This window comes from Podarcis raffonei, chromosome Z (assembly GCF_027172205.1).
Source record: "Podarcis raffonei isolate rPodRaf1 chromosome Z, rPodRaf1.pri, whole genome shotgun sequence".
Taxonomy (NCBI): Eukaryota; Metazoa; Chordata; class Lepidosauria; order Squamata; family Lacertidae; genus Podarcis; species Podarcis raffonei.
Window position 1 is genome coordinate 21,041,692 of NC_070621.1, and position 19,423 is coordinate 21,061,114.

Below are 19,423 nucleotides of genomic sequence, written 5' to 3' on the forward strand. Positions count from 1 at the left end.
ATCAGTTCTGGTTTGAGGAAATTCTCTCTTCCACTTAATTCAGAAAAATGCAAGCTTTTTGTAAACCTCACCCATATCCCCGTCCCCCATTTCTTCCTTTTTTGGTTGCTAAACCATGCCTTGTGTTCAATTTAGAGCTTGATGTGTTACTCTTTCTTTCTTTCTTTCTTTCTTTCTTTCTCTCTCTCTCTCTCTCTCTCTCTCTTTCTCTTTCTCTCTTTTAAAAAAAGCAACTGCAGGAAGGTCTGATCAGGATCGGGACCATGGGGCAGGGTAGTTAATCCCTGCCCCATGCTCTCATACTGACCTAAATCTAGCCCCCTACCTGAAGCTGCTGTTCAGCAGAGGAGGAACAACCACTGGTGACAAATAATAACATTGGGGGAGGGGTTGCAATCTTCAGCAGCTCCTTCTACACACCCTAATTCTCCCCGATCATCTACCCTGCTAATAGCAGCCCTGGGTCTCCCTCCTTGCACCACCAAGTGGAGGGAGCAGCAGAGAGGGAGACCCTTTCCTGTGTGTGGCTGGTGGCCTGTTATCTAAGAATACCCAACAGCACTGTGTCTGAGGCCCTATCCTGGAAGCTCAAGTGGGTGATCTAGCTGATCTTTGGGGAAGGGAAAGGACCGTATCTCAGTGGGTAGAGTGTTTGCCTTGCAAGCAGAAGGTCCCAAGTTAAATCCCTGATGGCATCTCCACATAGGATTGGGAGAGGCTCCTGGCCTGAAATTCTGGACAGCCACTGCTGCCTCTCATTCAGTATGAAGCAGCTTCCTATGCTGACGAGACCTGGGAGATTATTTTAACAGAACACCCTGCATTTTAACTTTTCAAAGCCCATGATTGAGTTTCCATGCGATTAAAAAGCCTCCAGGTGACTGCAGCAAGTGGCATTTCCAGCAACTGCTACTGCCACCTTTTTGGAGCCCTATCTCATAGAATTGCAGAGTTAGAAGGGATCTGAAGGGTCATCTAATCCAGTCCCCTGCAATGCAGGAATGCCATCTGTTCCTACCCACTCAACCATCCTCTCTCCAGAAACACTTGCAGCAGACAAGCAAACCAGCAAGTTGGCAATTTGCTGTCACAGTCTTTGGACTCGGAGCCATACTACATCCCCTACATACAACTTGAAACCCTCACTGCTGCTTCCTGTGTGCATTATCTTGTTTGGGGAGTTACAGGTTTCTTCCAAGCTTACCCTTAGGAACCTGGCCACCCTACAAGGGCATGTCACTTTAGGGGATGAAATTTTTTGTAAGTTTCTTTTAAAAATGTTTTGGAGTGAGAAGAATTCAAATCTGCTATTTTTGTGATTGGACAATATTTTGCTTAGTCAATCTACATTTGATCAAAAAGCAGCACATGAACTGCTCTCAGGAAATCAAAGAATTTTAATTTTACCTTCAGAAAATGTCAGGTAAGGCTATAAAAAAAACTTTATTTCTCGGCATAAAACATATCCTACTAGGCGTACAACATTACCTTGTAATCATAAAACAACATTAGAAAGTAATGACATCAGTTAATAAGAAATTTAAGCAACAAGTTTCATCAAGTCTTGCTTTCATTTGTTATTTGACATTATTCGCCAACTTGTTTCTTGACCTCTAATGTAGCCCTCATGTTTATCCTGTATATACACCCTACCTGATGCCACTGTGAGTTGTTCCACACACCTTTGTGTAGAATGGGCATGACAGAGCCACCATGGAAGTTGCATGGATTCGACAGTGAACTTCTTTACTTCCACTGTAAAGACCCCATCAGGCTTCCCTGTCAGACCAGTCTTTCAGCTCCAACTGGGATGAAGCACTAGGGTTTATGGAAGCTGTCTTCATCAGATATACAGAAAGATCTTCCAGAGTGTCATCATCTCCACCTCTCAAGTCAACAATCTTTTGAACACCAGCTCTCCTCACTGTCATCTGATCACAAGAGTGTCTGGATTATCAGCTTCCTGAATGCACACCATGCTGAGTGTTGGATGGGTGGCAAAACTATAACCTATAATCCACTATAACCTTTTTTGCAGCCTTGCTGCACCTGAAACAAGATGTGGCGTGGACCTTCCACCCAAGAGCGTTTTACTTTGATGTTGAACCAGCAGGAGTAGTACACACAAATGATGTATTCCTCTATCAGTCTTAAGTTGTGGAGGGTTTTTCCTCCCAAGGCCGTGTTTTGAAACCCACATGCAACAAAGCCTCCTCGCTATTGTTAACTACCTTGAGTGACTCCCTGGACCAATTTCAAGAAGGGCCAGATCCACTGGAAGTTTTCCTGTCCTTAGGGCCTGACACCTCTGGCTTCTCCCCCTACCTCTAATTCTAGACTTAACTGCCTTGCTATGAATGAACGTTTGCTGCTGGTTGACAGGGTTGGGAAATTATTTTACTCACAATTGTGATTGGGCTTTGGAGCACAGAGTTTTCTGCTTCCTCATAGCAACACCGCTATTCTGCTTATACAGTTGTATAATTTGATCCTAAATGTATTTCCATGACTTTTTTTGGATCTCTGAGTGGAGAAGGCATTGGGCCAGGTCCACATCAGGCATCACTCAAAGCAGGATTCCCTTAAATAGTATTGTGGATCCGGGTCTTATGACCACTCCATAGCTCACAGGGTGGGCATGCCTGACGCACACCGTGGTCACAGGATAAGGACTTCAGAAGAGCCCTACTGAATCAGGCCAAGGGCCTATCCAGTCCAGCATCCTGTTCTCACATTGGCCATCCAAATGCCAGCTCAGTCTACCCAGCCAGTGGATGTTCACTGTCTCTGTAACCAATGAGCTGTACCCAATAAAGTCATGGCTTTTAATACTCCACCTTGACCCATTTGTAGTTCTTTCTCCCGGAAAACTACCCTGGGTTGCAAGGACTCCTAAACAAAAATTCTCAAAGGCTTTCCCACACATAGGAGATTCTTCAGACTCTAGCTGGCTCTAGTTCCCCTTTTCCTAACATTACAATATCCATTAGAGATGGGACTGCCAGAAGTGTATATAATGTTGTAGAAATGTGCACTTACACAGGAATAACCAGATGCACAAATATAGGGTGGGGGACACTTGGCTTGCGAGGAGTATATGCAAAAAGGTTCTCAGGGCCTTGGTAGATCACAAGCATAACATGGGTCAGCCATGTGATGCAGCAGCCAAAAAGGTTAATGTGATTTTGGACTTCATGAACAGAATTCTAGATCCAGATCAAGGCAAGTCATAGTACTGCTCTGTGTTGCCTGGGTCAGATTCCACCTAGAGTCCTGTGTCCAGTTCTGGGCACGCCTGTTGACGGAGGAAAATAGAAGCTGGGCAGATGAGAGCGACCAAGATGATTAAGAGTCTGAAAACCATGTTTTATGAGGGATGGTTGAGGAAGTTGGGTACCGTATTTTTCGCCCTATAGGACACAATTTTTCCCCTCCAAAAATGAAGGGGAAATGTGTGTGCGTCCTATGGGGTGAATGCAGGCTTTCGCTGAAGCCTGGAGAGCAAGGGGGGTCGGTGCGCACCGACCCCTCTCGCTCTCCGGGCTTCAGGAAGCTATCCGCTAGCCGTGGGAGACACAGCTCTCCCACGGCTAGCAGAGACTTTGCCTGCACTCAGAAGATTGGGCGCGCTGAGCTCAGCACGCCCCAAGCTTCGGGCTTCGCGCAGTGCTCCGCTAGCCGTGGGAGAGCCCCGCGAAGTTGCGCGGCTCTCCCACGGCTAGCGGAGACCTTGCCAGCACACAGAAGCTTGGGGCGCACTGAGCTCAGCACACCCCAAGCTTCGCGCAGCGCTCCGCTAGCCGTGGGAGAGCCCCGCGAAGTCGCACGGCTCTCCCACGGCTAGCGGAGACCTTGCCGGCACCCAGAAGCTTGGGGCGCACTGAGCTCAGCACGCCCCAAGCTTCCGGCTTCGCGCAGCGCTCCGCTAGCCGTGGGAGAGCCCCACGGCTCTCCCACGGCTAGCGGAGACCTTGCCGGCACTCAAAAGATTGGGGCGCGCTGAGCTCAGCACGCCCCAAGCTTCGGGCTTTGCGCAGCGCTCCGCTAGCCGTGGGAGAGCCCCGTGAAGTTGCGTGGCTCTCCCACGGCTAGCAGATAGCAGCCTGTTCTGGGGGCCCGAGCTTCCCCCGCCCCAGCCCCGCACCTGGGAGGGAAATAATTTTTTTTCCTTTATTTCCCCCCCAAAAAAACTAGGTGCGTCCTATGGGCCGGTGCGTCCTATGGGGCGAAAAATACGGTATGTTTAGCTTGGAAAAGAGGAGAGTGGAGGGAGATAGCATAACCATCTTCAGGTGTCTGAAGGGCTTTCTCATGGAAGATGGAACAAGCTTGTTTTATCCTGCTTTGGAGAGTAGAACCTGAACAAATGGATTCAAGTTACAAGAATGGAGATTCTGACTAAACATCAGGAAGAACTTTCTGAGAGTAAGAGCCATTAGAGAGTGGAAAGAAATCCCTTAGAAGATAGTGGACTCTCATTTGGATGTTGTTAAGCAGAGGTTGGATGGCCTTCTGTCAGGGATTCTTTAGCTGTTAATTTTGCATGGAAGGGCTTGGATAGGATGACCCGCAGGGTCCCTTACAACTCTACAGTTCTCTGATTCTGCGAAATACAATAACACCATCTGTTGGTGTGATGAAATTATATAAATACTGTGTATGTGATTTATAAATAGCAGATTTATATAATGCCATTGATTTATATTTACTCTGTTTCCTAATTCATGCCTAGTATGCCCTTTTCACTGTTGCTGCACTGAGTTGACATTTTCACCAATCTATCTAACATGACCCCCAAATATATCTTTCCAGTGTTAGTCACTCACTGCTAGTTCTGATTCTATCATAGTACATGTGAAATTAGGAAATGTTTGCTCCAGTGCTCATCGTTTTCCACTTATTTACATTGAAACCCATTTGACACTTTGCAACCACCCACTTGAGCAGTGGCGGACCCTGGGGTCTCAAATATCAGCAGCACCCTGTACAACACCAGAATTCAGCACAAACACCCCACCTCTACACCATAGTTGTGGCACCCCTGAGGGTCTACACTATGGGTAGGTAAACTAAGACCCGTGGGCCAGATCCGGCCCAATTGCCTTCTAAATCCGGCCCGCGGACAGTCCAGGAAACAACGTGTTTTTACATGAGTAGAATTTGTCCTTTTATTTAAAATGCATCTCTGGGTTATTTGTGGGGCCTGCCTGGTGTTTTTACATGAGTAGAATGTGTGCTTTTATTTTAAATGCATCTCTGGGTTATTTGTGGGACATAGGAATTCGTTCATATTTTCCCCCCAAAATATAGTCTTGCCCCCCCCAAGGTCTGAGAGACAGTAGACTGGCCCCCTGCTGAAAAAGTTTGCTGACCCCTGGTCTACACTCAGTGCAACCATACCAATCACAATCCCCTAAATCCACTCCTGACTTGAGAGAGACTTTAGACCTCTTTGCACTCTGCATGGATGAATAATGGTGAATACTATACTTGACCATCACTCTGAACAACTCTGATTGTCACTCAGCCTTCCCAAATTTCTATCAACTCCAGCCAATATGACTAATGGCCAGGCATACTGAAAGTTTAGCCCAAAGGCTAAACTGGAAGGCACTGGATTTGGAAAGACTGCTGTAGGTTATTTGTGAAAACATTAAAGTATGCCAGTCCCAATTAGAATGAACGGGGGACCCCACTGCTTATATCCCTCTTTTATGAAAACTGCCCCATTTATTTCCACTTTCTGCTTCCTGTCCTTCATCCCTTCAACCAACCATAAGTGCAACCATCTAATGTTGCTCAGGAGCCTCTGGTGAGGAGATGCGTCAGAAGTCTTTTGAAGGCATTTTTAAAAATGAAAATAGCATGAGGAAGAGTGAAATGGGCACAATTTTTGCTCTCATGTACTTGCACATTTGTTCATTTGTGCAGCAAGTTCATTCATTCATGCTGTGCATCACATCCAATAAACACACAAGACGTAACCGGCTGCACGTTTGAATAAATAAAGTATACTATTCATTGTATTAAATTGTAGATTTCAACAGAAGTAGCTCATAAAGTTCAATGAAAAAAGTAGAAGGCCCAGTGGATCAGTTCATTCTCTAATCTGTTCATGCATAAGGGCCATATATGTGTCTATTCTACCTGTCTGTTCATAGAGTCCAACAAGCCACACGAAAGGTTGTTACAGTTCCACAGAATTCTTTCACAGAGTCTAAGACAAGGATTTCCGGAATATTTGCCTTGTTTCACCATCCTGGGCTTCATCAGTAGTACAAACTCATATATGGTATCACAGGACAGGCACAAGCACAATATTGATTCGAGTAGCAGGTGTTGGTGATCAACAGATACAAAATTTCTTTCTTAAAGTGACCCATATGGCACAGCAGAAGTAAAACAAACTTAATCCACACTCAGATGTTATACATATAAACATTAATGCAACTCATACAAAAATGTAATCAAATTTTATATCTAAAGTAATAGCAATTCACAGATACAAAATTTATTTTTCACAGTAATCTTCTCGGCCCACAGAGGTGAAACAAACCTAGCCCATGCTCAGGTGTTCTACATATTAACCTTAGTACACATTCACAAAAAGCAACTATAATCAATTTCAGTATTCAGACCTGAGGTATGTAAGGAATGTAATAAGAAAATAAACCTAGTTTCTTTCTGCATGAGGATTTTTTTAGCTCGTTCTACAGTGGGAAGGTAAACGGCGTTTCCATGCGCTCTGGCACTTGTCACAGTCCTCCATGCACCAGTAGCAGTTTAGTCCTGCTGGCCACATGACCCGGAAAACTGTCTGTGGACAAATGCTGGCTCCCTCAGCCTGAGAGCGAGATGACCCCTGCAACACCACAGTCACCTTTGACTGGACTTAACCATCCAGAGGTCCTTTACCTTTACCTTTTACTGTACACAGACATAATTTGGCTTGTTTTTGAAGCACTGCAACTGACTTCCCCAACCTGGTGCCCTCCAGATGCTTTGGATATCTTTCCTGGCTGGGGGCACTTGTAATGCATCCTGGGGGGCATCAACTTGGTGGCAGGGCTGCACTTCTTTGGTTTGAGCAGAAATGGGCAATGAAGCATCCATCCAGGGCCAGCATGGTCATGAGGCTTAGTGAGGCAGGTTGGGGACAGCTGGGGGGGTGGCAGATCCAGGCCCTTGAGGAGTGTGCCACTTGCTGCCACCTGCACCTGCTGCCCGCCATCCCCTGCTCCTCTCCATGCTCCCTTTTTCTCCCCTGTCACCTTCAGTGCGCCAGGGCTTCCCTGGCCACATCCAGTTGCCTTAGGTGACAAATGAGGTGGTGGTGGTAGCAGTGATTCATCACACTTGCTGTAAAAATAAAAAAGGAAATGTATTTTGCACATGAATTTGTCCAATCCCCTTTTAAAGTCATCCACATTGGTGGCCATCCAAAATAACTGGCCACCATTTTCTGGCTGAGGCATTTATTCTCTCACGTGTCAACATGGTTTCTTTTACTTTTAAAAAACAGGAAGAAAGCCTGCTAACAGCCCATTATTTTATTTGATAATTTTAAAAAATAAGATCAGGGCAAAATTAAAAGCCGGTACCGCTTAACTACTGAAGGTGTGTTTTTTTAAAAGATTTTTTTATTAGGAGTTTCAACATAACAATTTATCAAAAATACATCATCCTCACCCCCCCCATTTCCCCCCTGCCCCCTCCCCAAAAAGCAAAGAACACCCCCCCCCCCAGATTTCCCTCAGCTCCTCTCTCTGGTTTTTCAACACAAGTTATTCTCTGCATATTATAAAATTGTAAATATCCTTGATTTTTCTATCTATATATTGCCAATACAAGATTTGTGAATGTTTATTACTACTGAAGGTTTTTAAGCCACAGCTGTGCTGCATTCTGGGAACAGTCAACTCCATCCTGTTTGCTCAAGGTTTTAGCAGTGTCAGAGCCTGTTACTTGCTTTCATTGTGAACTGCTGCTTTTTATGTACTTCCATTTAACAACTTCTTATTGAATGTAAAGCTCAGTGTAACTATGGTAGATGCACCAGGATATGGTGATGCCATCGGTTGTTAAGATTGTTTCATGATCTTTTGGAAAACAATCACTTGTCAGCTCATTTTTTAGTAGCGTTTTGGAGCTTTCTTGTGGAATTCTGGGGGTATAAATTTCTTTAAAGTAATAGATATGTTATAAGAAAAAAACCTGCTCCTTTCCCTTATGGGGTACCCAAGAGGTTCTCTATTGGTAGCAGAAAATAACAGAGGCTAACCAGAGAATATTGAAAAGCAAAGCAGTTAGTAAGCCTGATCTTTATTAAACTGTTGCAACAGGGTCCTCACTCACCACATGCAGGAGGGAGGAGGCACCCAGAACAGTGGTGTGCAAGGCCTACTACAGTGGTACCTCGGGTTAAGAACTTAATTCGTTCTGGAGGTCCATTCTTAACCTGAAACTGTTCTTAACCTGAAGCACCACTTTAGCTAATGGGGCCTCCCGCTGCCCCGCGATTTCTGTTCTCATCCTGAAGCAAAGTTATTAACCCGAGGTACTATTTCTGGGTTAGTGGAGTCTGTAACCTGAAGCATCTGTAACCCGAGGTACCACTGTATTGACATTTTTAATTGCCACCCTGCAGCCCAAGACCACCCTCCAATACGTCATACATACATCACAGAAGGGGCAGTCTACAACAGAATCCCGTCTGGCAGGAAACCTGTTGATGGGTTTTGTTGTTGTTGTTGTTGTTTAGTCATTTAGTCGTGTCCGACTCTTCGTGACCCCATGGACCAGAGCATGCCAGGCACTCCTGTCTTCCACTGCCTCCCGCAGTTTGGTCAAACTCATGTTGGTAGCTTCGAGAACACTGTCCAACCATCCCATCCTCTGTCACCCCCTTCTCCTTGTGCCCTCAATCTTTCCCAACATCAGGGTCTTTTTACCTGGCTGTTAATGGGTTTACCTGGAGAGTCTGGTCATTCTTTTGTGATGATAAATACTTAATTCCTGTATCCAGGTCACGGGCTCACCCTATTCATATCTTAAATGTGCCCTTAGGGCAGGATTTGTGAGCAAAGAGACAATGGGGAGGTTTTTCCCATTTCCTCCCTCCTTGCAGAGAAACATTTGAGGTCAATTTGGGAGAGACAAAATGGTTTCAGGACTTTTTTTCTTGTGCTGTTTCAGACATGCGGTTTATTTATTTATTTATTTATTTATTTATTTATTTATTTATTTATGTGTTTGCTTGGTACATTGATTTTATATCCTAGACCTTATAATTCTCATAATACTCATAAAGTCCCTTCAGTTATAATCACACATTTATTTGAAGGGACTGTTTCACAACCTTCCTAATCTGTTATAAATACTGGCCCACACAATTTAACCTAGGAATGTTTGTGCCTTGAGCTCTGGGGATCAGGAGCAGACTTTTAAGTATTTATCTCCCTTCCCTCTTGTAAAAGGCAACAGGCAATAGAAAGAACTTTATGCTGCTGAGAGCCATTCAACAGTGGGACAGACTCCTTCGCAAGGTGGTGTACTCTCCTTCCTTGGAGGTTTTTAAGCAGAGGTCATATAGCCATCCATCAGGGATTCTTGAACTGTGATTCCTGCATTGCAGGAAGTTAGGCTAGATGACTCTTGGGGGTACCTTTCAACACTACAATTCTGTGATTCTATAAACACATAATCTTGAAGCCAAAATACACGGTCAGACATAAGAACAACCTGCATATATATATATATATATATATATATATATATATATATATATATATCTCCCCCACCCTTCACCCTAAGGTCCCAGGGCAGGTTACAGCATTAAAACACAGTATTGAGAAAAAAACTGTTTAAAACAACTTACAGTCACATGAATAAGGAGGTTCCTAGAAATATACATCCCAGATGTCAAGGATAAAGAGGTGTGTTTTCAGCATTTGCTAGAAGCTGTATAGCAAAGGCACCAGACACGCCTCTGTGGGGAGATATTTCCAAAGCTATGGGCCACCACAAAGAAGGCCCTCTACCTCTCCCCACCAAGCCTCTGTGGGTGCGGGGACTCCCAAGACGGCTCCCTCTGCCAAACTCATAAGGTATATTGCGGCACTAAGGCCTTAGCTCACTAGTCACAGTACGGCTAAGGAACAATATCCTGACTTGTCAGGGACAAGGAAACAAACTTCAGTAATTCTCTGTGTCCAAAATATTTATTCTTGTTTTACAAAGCACCATCAAAGATGTTTACAAAGAGAATACAAAATAAGATTATCAGTAAAAAAACAGCTCTTTAAAACATTCAAAAGAAATCATCAATAAACTAAAAACAGATTAAAACATACATTGACAATATAAATGAATGGACAGGCTTGCCTAAACAAAAATGTATTTAACAGGCACCAAAAAGAGTGCAGTGAAGAAACCTGCCTGATATCAACAGTCAGGAAGTTCAAAGGGTTGGTGCTACCACATTATATGATCACATTCTTACACATGCGAGGCAGGTATTCTGTGGCACCAGTAAAAGTGTCAATTCCACCAATTGAAACAGTTGAGCGGGCACACATAGAGTAAGGTGATCTCATAGGTAAAATGGTCCCAAGTAAACTGGAAAGGGCTTTACATCCTGTTAGTTACACCTTGAACGTGGCCTGGCAGTAGATCAGCAGCCAATGAAGACCTCTGAACACAGGTGTTATATGCTGACAAGTCCTATCAGCAATCGTGTTGCAACATTCTGCACCAACTGCAGCTTCTGGATGAAGTACAAGGGAAACCCGACGAAGAGAATTTGCATGACTACTTAGAAGTACAGTGGTACCTTGGTTTACAAACTTAATCGGTTCTGGAAGTCCATTCTTAAATTGAATCTGTTCTTAAACCGAGGTGCGCTTTCCCTAATGAAGCCTCCCACTGCCGGTGCCCTTCCATCATTCGGATTCCGTTTGTAGACCAAGGTAAAGTTCACAAACTGGGACACTACTTCCGGTTTTGCGGAGTTCGTAAACCAAATTGTTTGTAAACAGGACTGTTCTTAAACCGAGGTACCACTGTAGATCCAATCAATTGGAGTGAGGCTTACTCCCAAGTAAGTGGATGTAGTGCTTTAAGGCTGAAATGTACAAGGCTTTAAGAACATGTTGAAAATATTAATTGCTGAGATGATGCTAGCCAAATACTTTCCGTACAAGTAACTGCTGATGTGCATTATTTAATAACTGCTGAACAAAGATACTAACAGAGGTTTTGTTATTTGGGGACAGGTGAAACATATGCATTGAAATACAGGTGAAAAACATATTATTATTTCTTAAGGTGTTTGTATTGCAGCGGGGAGTTCCATGGGCTCGAGTTGGATCATCAAACAAAAGGCTCCGACCAAAATTATGAAGCAAAACAGCAGCTAGGAGGTCTAATCTTTAGTGTTGCAACAAGACTTCAAACTACAACACAAGGGAAGCAGAAAGAAGTCCCCAAAAAGGGTGCTTCTCCTTTTAAAAGTTACCCATAGTTACCAACAATACCTTTGGAAAAACGTCATGCACTTGTCATAAACATGGCATAAATCAGGCGTGGCATATGAGCTGAAACTTGAGTATCAGAACTGCCCTGTCAATCAAACTTACTCTACATTCCTCTTTCCAGATACAACAAAGATAGTATTTATATCTTCCTGTTTTCTCCCAGTTGAGTCAAGTACACCCCTTGGTCTTGACTGAGACCCCAATCCACTGGACCAGGATAGTCACTGTCTTTGAGATGACTTCCAGTCTGGCACTCCGGAGGCATGATGCCAGGGTTTATCACCCAGGTAGTGTGGTCGTTGGGTGTGTGGTCCTACTCTTCAGGGATTATGGCTGACCTTACCTATAGATCAAGCCCCTCCTCTGGTAGCCCTCCCTTCCCTGAGTAAGACAATGTTGAATTGATGAAAATCTACCACAATATTGATTTTATATGATTTTTTAAAGATACATCCCCCCACCCCGGATTCTGGTAACAGTATCTATTAACAGCATTTCCCAACAGTAGGGTAAAATACTACTTAAACGTAAAAGGACCCTTGACCGTTAGGTCCAGTCGCTGATGACTCTGGGGTTGCAGTTCTCATCTTGCTTTACTGGCTGTGTGAGCCAGCGTACAGCTTCTGGGTCATGTGACCAGCATGATTAAGCCGCTTCTGGCGAACCAGAGCAGTGCACGGAAATGCCGTTTACCTTCCTGCCGGAGCGATACCTATTTATCTACTTGCACTTTGATGTGCTTTCAAACTGCTAGGTTGGCAGGAGCAGGGACCGAGCAACGGGAGCTCACGCCGTCACAGGGATTCAAACCGCCAACCTTCTGATTAGCAAGCCCTAGGCTCTGTGGTTTAGCCCACAGTGCCACCCGCATGAAATACTACTTAGGTTTGCCAGTTAGATGTTTACTGGGAAACAAGTTGTGCTGGGGGTTGGTGTTAGCTTGCTGGGGATTGTATCTGTAGCATCTTCAACCTCAGGGCCAAAAAGATCAGTGGGAGAAGCTGCAGGGGAAATGTTGAATGGAATCATAGAATTATAGAGTTGGAAGGGTCTCCCAAGGGTCATCTAATCCAACCGCCTGCATTACAGGAATTACAGCTAAAGAATATAAAACAGGGGGCTACACAATCTCTGCTCAGAAACCTCTATTGAAGGGAGAGTCCACCACTTTGCAAGGGAGTCTGTTCCACTGTTGATCAGCTCTTAGTGTCAGAAAGTTCTTCCTGATGTTTAGTCAGAATCTTCTTTCTCGTAACTTGAATCTGTTAGTTTCGGTCCTACCCTCCACAGCAAGAAAAAAACAAGCTTGCTCCATCTTCCATAGGGCAGCCCTTCAGATAAGGGCAATCCATTCCAGCCAAGCCAGGAATGCAGATTCCTTCCTTTATTCTAGGTGTTCCTGAATTCAGTAATCTTTGGAGTTTACTACTGCTCATGATCAGATGGGTTTGGAGCATTATGGGCAAATTAACATGCTGTTTGATATATGGAGCTGATATAGAGACCAAGGGAGTAATCTGGAAGTCTCCTGTGCAAATCTCACTTCTTCTCTTAACACTTTCAGGCAGGCTTCTCTCTCCCTCTCTTAACCTCAGACACACACACACACACACACACACACACACACACCTCTGTGTTATAGAGATGTTAATGCTTGCCTACCTCACAGAGATGTTGTAAGGATGGCATTATGATAGCTCAGATTAAGCACCTTGAGTGCTCTAAACCACTATATAAATCAGGGGTCAGCAAACGTTTTCAGCAGGGGGCCAGTCCACTGTCCCTCGGACCTTGTGGGGACTGGACTATATTTTGGAAAAAAATATTGAACGCATTCCTATGCCCCACAAATAACCCAGATATGCATTTTAAATAAAAACACACATTCTGCTCATGTAAAAGCACCAGGCAGGCCCCACAAAAAACCTGGAGATGCATTTTAAAGAAAAGGACACATTCTACTCATGTAAAAACACGCTGATTCCTGGACCGCCCGTGGGCTGGATTTAGAAAGTGATTGGGCCGGATCCGGCCCCCGGGCCTTAGTTTGACTACCCATGATATAAATGGTAAGTATTGAGTTATGAGTCTGTGTGGTGGACTGGTTAGAGTGTCTAGGACATGAGATAAACCAGGGTTCAAATCCCTACTTAGCCATGAAGCGCCTTAGATGCCATTCACTTCCTCTCAGCCCAACCTACCTCCCAGGTTGTTATGAGGACAAAATGGGAAGGAGGAGAACTATGTATACCACCTTGAGCTGCTTGGGGGGCAAAGTGCTGTATAAATGCAAGAAATCAAACCAATTACAACAAGTGGTTTTATCATTCGAGGAGTTAGTTTGCAGGCAGCCTGATGGGAAACACCAAGATGATCCAGCATGTAGAGTGTTACCCATTGCCAGAATGCTTTGCCTCAGATGTGGACATCATTGCTACAGAAGATCCCAGGAAAGAATGTTCCTGGTAGCTGCCCAGCAATTGCTTGAAAGAAACCCTTGAAATTCTATATGACGAAGATTAGGCTATCAAAATCAAGGCAGTCAGAAGACAAGATATTTTGTGCACAGGGATTTATGGCTGCTGGGTTGTGGGAACACACTGTGCACTATAGGAAATGGCAAAGAAGGAAGGTATTGTTAGCTGACTGGCCTGTCAGATGTTAAAAAGTATATTCTGCGTTATCACATGCAGCTTGACATGCATGGCCTTTTAAATGGCAAGGCTATTTAAAGTTTATTGCAGGGCACCTCAGCTGAATGATACTGTTTGTTTCACATTCTTTGCAGCCCCCAGAAAAAAATGCTTCTTTGTGGTCTGTGGAACACTTGTGTACAGAAATGTGCGTACATGTGCACATCTTCAAAACATTATTGCTTAAGACTTTAAACCAGTGTGGTTCCCCATCTTTTCTGCCACCCTCTTGGTTCCATAAACTCATGCCCAGCATTCCCTAATCTATTCCATTAAAAATATTATTTAGAAGAACAGTTTGTATGACCCACTAAGGAAGATTATAACACAATAAAATTCAAAACAGTTAATTCACATTTATTTGAAAAGTAAACATAAGCAAAAATAAATACATGTTCTGATCTAATCTTGTAGTAAAATAAATGCAGCAAAGAATATTGCATGAAAAATATTTTTACACATAAGGATGAAGGAGATTTATTGCATAAAATATTTATATATAACTACTTTCCAGACATGTCACATCCTTCACCTACCACAGATGTACAGTAACTCATTTATAAGGAAATAAATTATTACCAATAATTGACTATGTTGTGACACCTCAGAATTGTAAATGCAAACAAACACAACCAAAGAAGATAGCTCTGAAAGTGATAAAAGCAGCAAAGCTTTAAAAATGAAGCGAGGAAGGTGTTTCACCCTTGCCTGTAGCCTGCTCAATCATAAATACAGTGGTACCTTGGGTTACATACACTTCAGGTTACAGATGCTTCAGGTTACAGACTCTGCTAACGCAGACATAGTACCTCGGTTTAAGAACTTTGCTTCAAGATGAGAACAGAAATCATGCAGTGGCGGCGTGGCGGCAGGCCCCATTAGCTAAAGTGGTATTTCAGGTTAAGAATGGACTTCCAGAACAAATTAAGTTCTTAACCCAAGGGAGCACTGTACAAGATCAGCATGCTCAGAGGGGTTTACCTCCAGAGCTCTGCTGCTGCACCGTTACTTCTTAGTGGGGACACTAATTCCACTCCTCTGGGGGCGCTACCACCCACTTTGGGAACCACTGTTCCAAATGTACATTGAAGCTTAGAATTGTAGAGTTGGAAGGGACCCCGAAGGTCATTTAATCCAACCCTGTGCAATGCTGGAATCTCAACTGCAGGTGCTTAAATTGAGCAGCTTAAGTTATGAAATAAAATACTTCAACGTGCATATAAAGAAAGTTGGCTGAAGAGTTGACAGAAGAAGTTTAAATCTAGAATGAGGAGAGCTACAACTACTAAGGCAATAGCTAGTGAAAATATGCTGTGTGTGTGTGTGTAGGCTTTTGAGCTTCGGATGTGCATGTGACTTATTTCAGTCTAGATAAACGTCAAATGGCATAATCCTCAGCCACCTTTCCACTTGAGCAAAGCAAAGCAAAGTTTGCAGCTTGCTTTGCCATGACATATTGAAGGATTCTTGACATAAGGTGGCCTACTCAATGCGTTGAATAAGATTCACGCATATGTTGAAGTCTGGAGAAATCTGCTCAAAATAGTCTATTATGTGTATTGTGCGCCTTGCTGGATTCTGCAATATAAATAGAAAATAAACATGTGTAATACTAATAATAGTAGACACAACTAACAGAACTATATGTTTCAAGCTGCTTAGCCTGCTATGCTTCCTCTGAATTCTTTCTCTCCTACCAGATTACCTATATGAATCTATGTAAAAATGCATATAGGAGTGCCCAAACATGACGCAACCACCTCAGACAGCAGGATCTACAGCAGCAGCAGGTGCTGCCTCTAAGGAATGCATTACCTACTACTGAGGTAGCAGCAATGACTGTGGCATGTTCCTTGGAGGCAAGATCTGCCTCCTGCTTGACAGCAGCCGCCTCTACAGCTGCCTTTTGGTGAATAGGAGGCACTGCTAGTCTCCTCCCACCCTAGGGAAGAAATGGTGGGGACTGCCCTCTAGGGTCTTTTGTGCTCTGCACCTGCCTGGCATGATTCAGAGCTGGCCCCTTCCCCACACACACAACCAGGAGTGTCAACTTGAACATAATCAGTCACAAGATGCAATGCATGCACACCATTTGAATGGCATTGCCCATTAACTTTGGAGGGCCTGGCCCCCTCAAATATTTTATTGGGAGAACTGAAGGTACCTCAGTCCCTAAGAGTTGTCTCATATGTACACAGTGGCCTTTGATTCCTACTTCAACCATTGTGTATGGTTGATTTGATTTCTCCCCACTTTGTTCCCAATGTAGATCTTCACTGATCCCGTTTTCCCTGGCAGGGAGGGGCACCATATTGTGGTTTGTCTCGGGTGCCAAAATGTCATGAGCCAACCCTATATGTATGTATGTGTCAAGGAGGGGGTCACTTTCCCAAGTCCCCCCTCCAAGCTACTCATCAGTAACACGCAGAAACCGAACGGGTTACCAGGCTTTATTGGCTTCTTCTCTGGCACCAGCTACAGGACATCAAACAGCTAGTCTAAAACACGGCATGTTCTCTCCCTCACCCGGCAGGGTGGGTTTGATTTAAATCAAATCGATTTAAATCACAATTTAAATCACTAGTCAACAAGACATGATTTAAATCACTTTTTTACAGAAAGACTCATTCTTGCTGGTATAATCTTAATATTTACAACCAGATGAAGGTTTTATTTTTGGAATTATAAATTTTCAGAGTAGTTTCTACAGCTATATCAAAAATTATTGATTTGGTTATACTATTAGAAATACATAGACTGATAATTATGAAATTATTGTGAGGTTTAATAAGTTAACTGTTTATATTTGGACAACTTTTCTGCTGTACTTTATTGGAAGGAGAAAAATATGAATTTCCTTAATAACAATTTAAACAATTTATTTAACTAAAACAATAACATGATAGCATATCTATCCATGTTTGTTAACTGATGTGGTTAAACAATTAAAAAAAAAACAAAAAACTTAGACTGAGTTTTAGCACGCATTATAGGTTTTCTCCTCCAGGGAGAGAATACTGTGATAAATCTCAGGCTATACACACAAATGTAATGGAATCTCAGAGGGGCTATGTCTTTCAGCAGCCCTGGCTTTGGAGAGGCTGGCCTTTTTCTAGAGGGGTGGAGAGAGATACAGTTGGTAGGTCTAGGCTGGAACAGGCTTGCAGAAAGAACAGGCTGAAGAGAAACAGGCTGGTGGAAAGCTGGAAAAGGGGAACCAAGGATTGGAGCAGGGAATTTCAGGGATTCCTGCTGCAGGACTGAAGTTCCAAGTAGAGACTTTATTGTTTGGACAATGTCAAGCAAGCCCTGGGAAGAAGGGCTGGAACCAGTGAACTCTTATTACTTGTTTGGCAAGTACTTCAAAGTCTTGCCAAGGACTTACAGCCCAGTTACTATTTCCACCACCACCCCTTTGGATTTGCTTCTACATTCAGGTGCCTATTCTGCACAGTTAAGTGTTAGTGCAGTTGTTGGAACTCGGTGGGATTGGGGAGAGGTTGCCAGCCCTGAAGTGCCGTCAGCACTTGCCTCAAGTCTGAGTTGCACAGACATGCAACTGACTTGCACAATTATTACATAAAGATCGCAAGACTTGTGGAGTATTCTCCTCACAAGGTTGCACTTTCATTTTCACTGCTTCACACCTAGCTACTTGTGCAGATCTATTCCACTCCAAACAATGTATTCATTGAACCTCTTGGAACTTAGCATTGAAGAGGTAAGAGGTTGATTCTGTGTATATAAATTTGCAAAGGAACAATGGGATTAAGGTTTTTCCCTCAACTATATATGTTTATTTTATAACATTTTCCCTGTGAAGTAAAGGCATGTTATCTCTGCAGGCACAAAATTACTCTTTTGAGAACTGCAAAAACAAGCATCTGTGATCATATCTTCTTGTTAGAAAAACTGCCCCAAATAATCTTACAGAAACCTCTGGAAGAGCATGACATTGAATGGATTAATGGAATTCATTTACCAGAAAATTTAAACACTGCATATAAAGCCTCATGCTACATAATTAAAAACAAATCCTTATTCTGGTGAGTGGGAGGTGCCACTATAGATTGTTCACTTGGTCTCTCTCCCTCCTCCCACAGAGCTTCCTCAGACTGCACCACATGCACTTGTGCTGTTCTCGAGACGCAACCTGTCCACCATTCTCTGTCTTGTAGCAAGCTACAGTCTTTCTTAAGATGCCCTGGCTGTTTGCAAAAGAAACACAGGCTACTCTGAGACGAGACTCTGAAACTTTCCCGCCTAGGGGTTTTCCTGTTATTATCAAAGTCACTGTTTTTCCACTTCACCCCTTCATAAGTTGACTTTCCAGAACTTTGCCGGCGATTCAGTTCATGTTTTTCACTAGTACCACAGCATCTTTGGCAGTTTTAGGGTTCCAGTCCTGCACAAGTACTCGAAGATTTTCAGGCAGTACACAATAAAATTGTTCTAAAAGTACTAGTTATTTCAAATAATTAAAAGTACTTACTCCAGCAGCCCCGAGCCAATGCACCATGTCCGAGTCAGTGTATTCACAGCAACAAAAATATAAATTTGTGCCCCACCCTTATCCACTTTTAAAAAGCTTGACGGTAGGTCTCCGCTGACACAGCAAATTGTTGCAAAGCTAAAGTTTTCAAATTATCATAGTCATTAAAACTGAATGGTGACAGCTTTCCCATTACATCTGCCAATTTACCAGTTAACAAGGAGCACAGAATTCTCATCCAGTGGCTCACAGGAACAAAGTCTTCACATATAGCCTCAAAGAATGCAAAATATGCGACTAAATCCTGTCCTTCAGTATATGGAGGAAATATACACTTGTCCCAATAAACACAATTACCACCCCACTCCCGAAAGATCTTTCTGGAGAGTAGTTTCCCTCGCTCCAAACCATAGCTGTCAACTTTTCCCTTTTCTTGCGAGGAATTCTATTCAGAATAAGGCAATTTCCCCCTTAAAAAAGGGAAACATTGACAGCTATGCTCCAAACAACTGTAGGTCTCGACACCCGACCATATTCCTTCTTTACGTCTCCACCCATCGTGTCCATTATCTAGCTGGCTTCCTTCCCACTTCTCACCAAACAGACAAGCACACTCTTCTGCCATTTTCCCTGCAACTGCGTCCTCCACTATGACACCATGTCAAGGAGGGGGTTGTTTTCCTGAGTCCTCCCCCCAAGTTACT

At 43.5% G+C, this 19,423-nt stretch overlaps 1 protein-coding gene across 1 annotated transcript in view; it reads left to right on the top strand.

Annotated features, from left to right (window-relative positions):
• Positions 1–19,423, top strand: part of AR (androgen receptor) — a 233,733-nt gene that overhangs the window by 202,478 nt on the left and 11,832 nt on the right. The window lies entirely within an intron of this gene.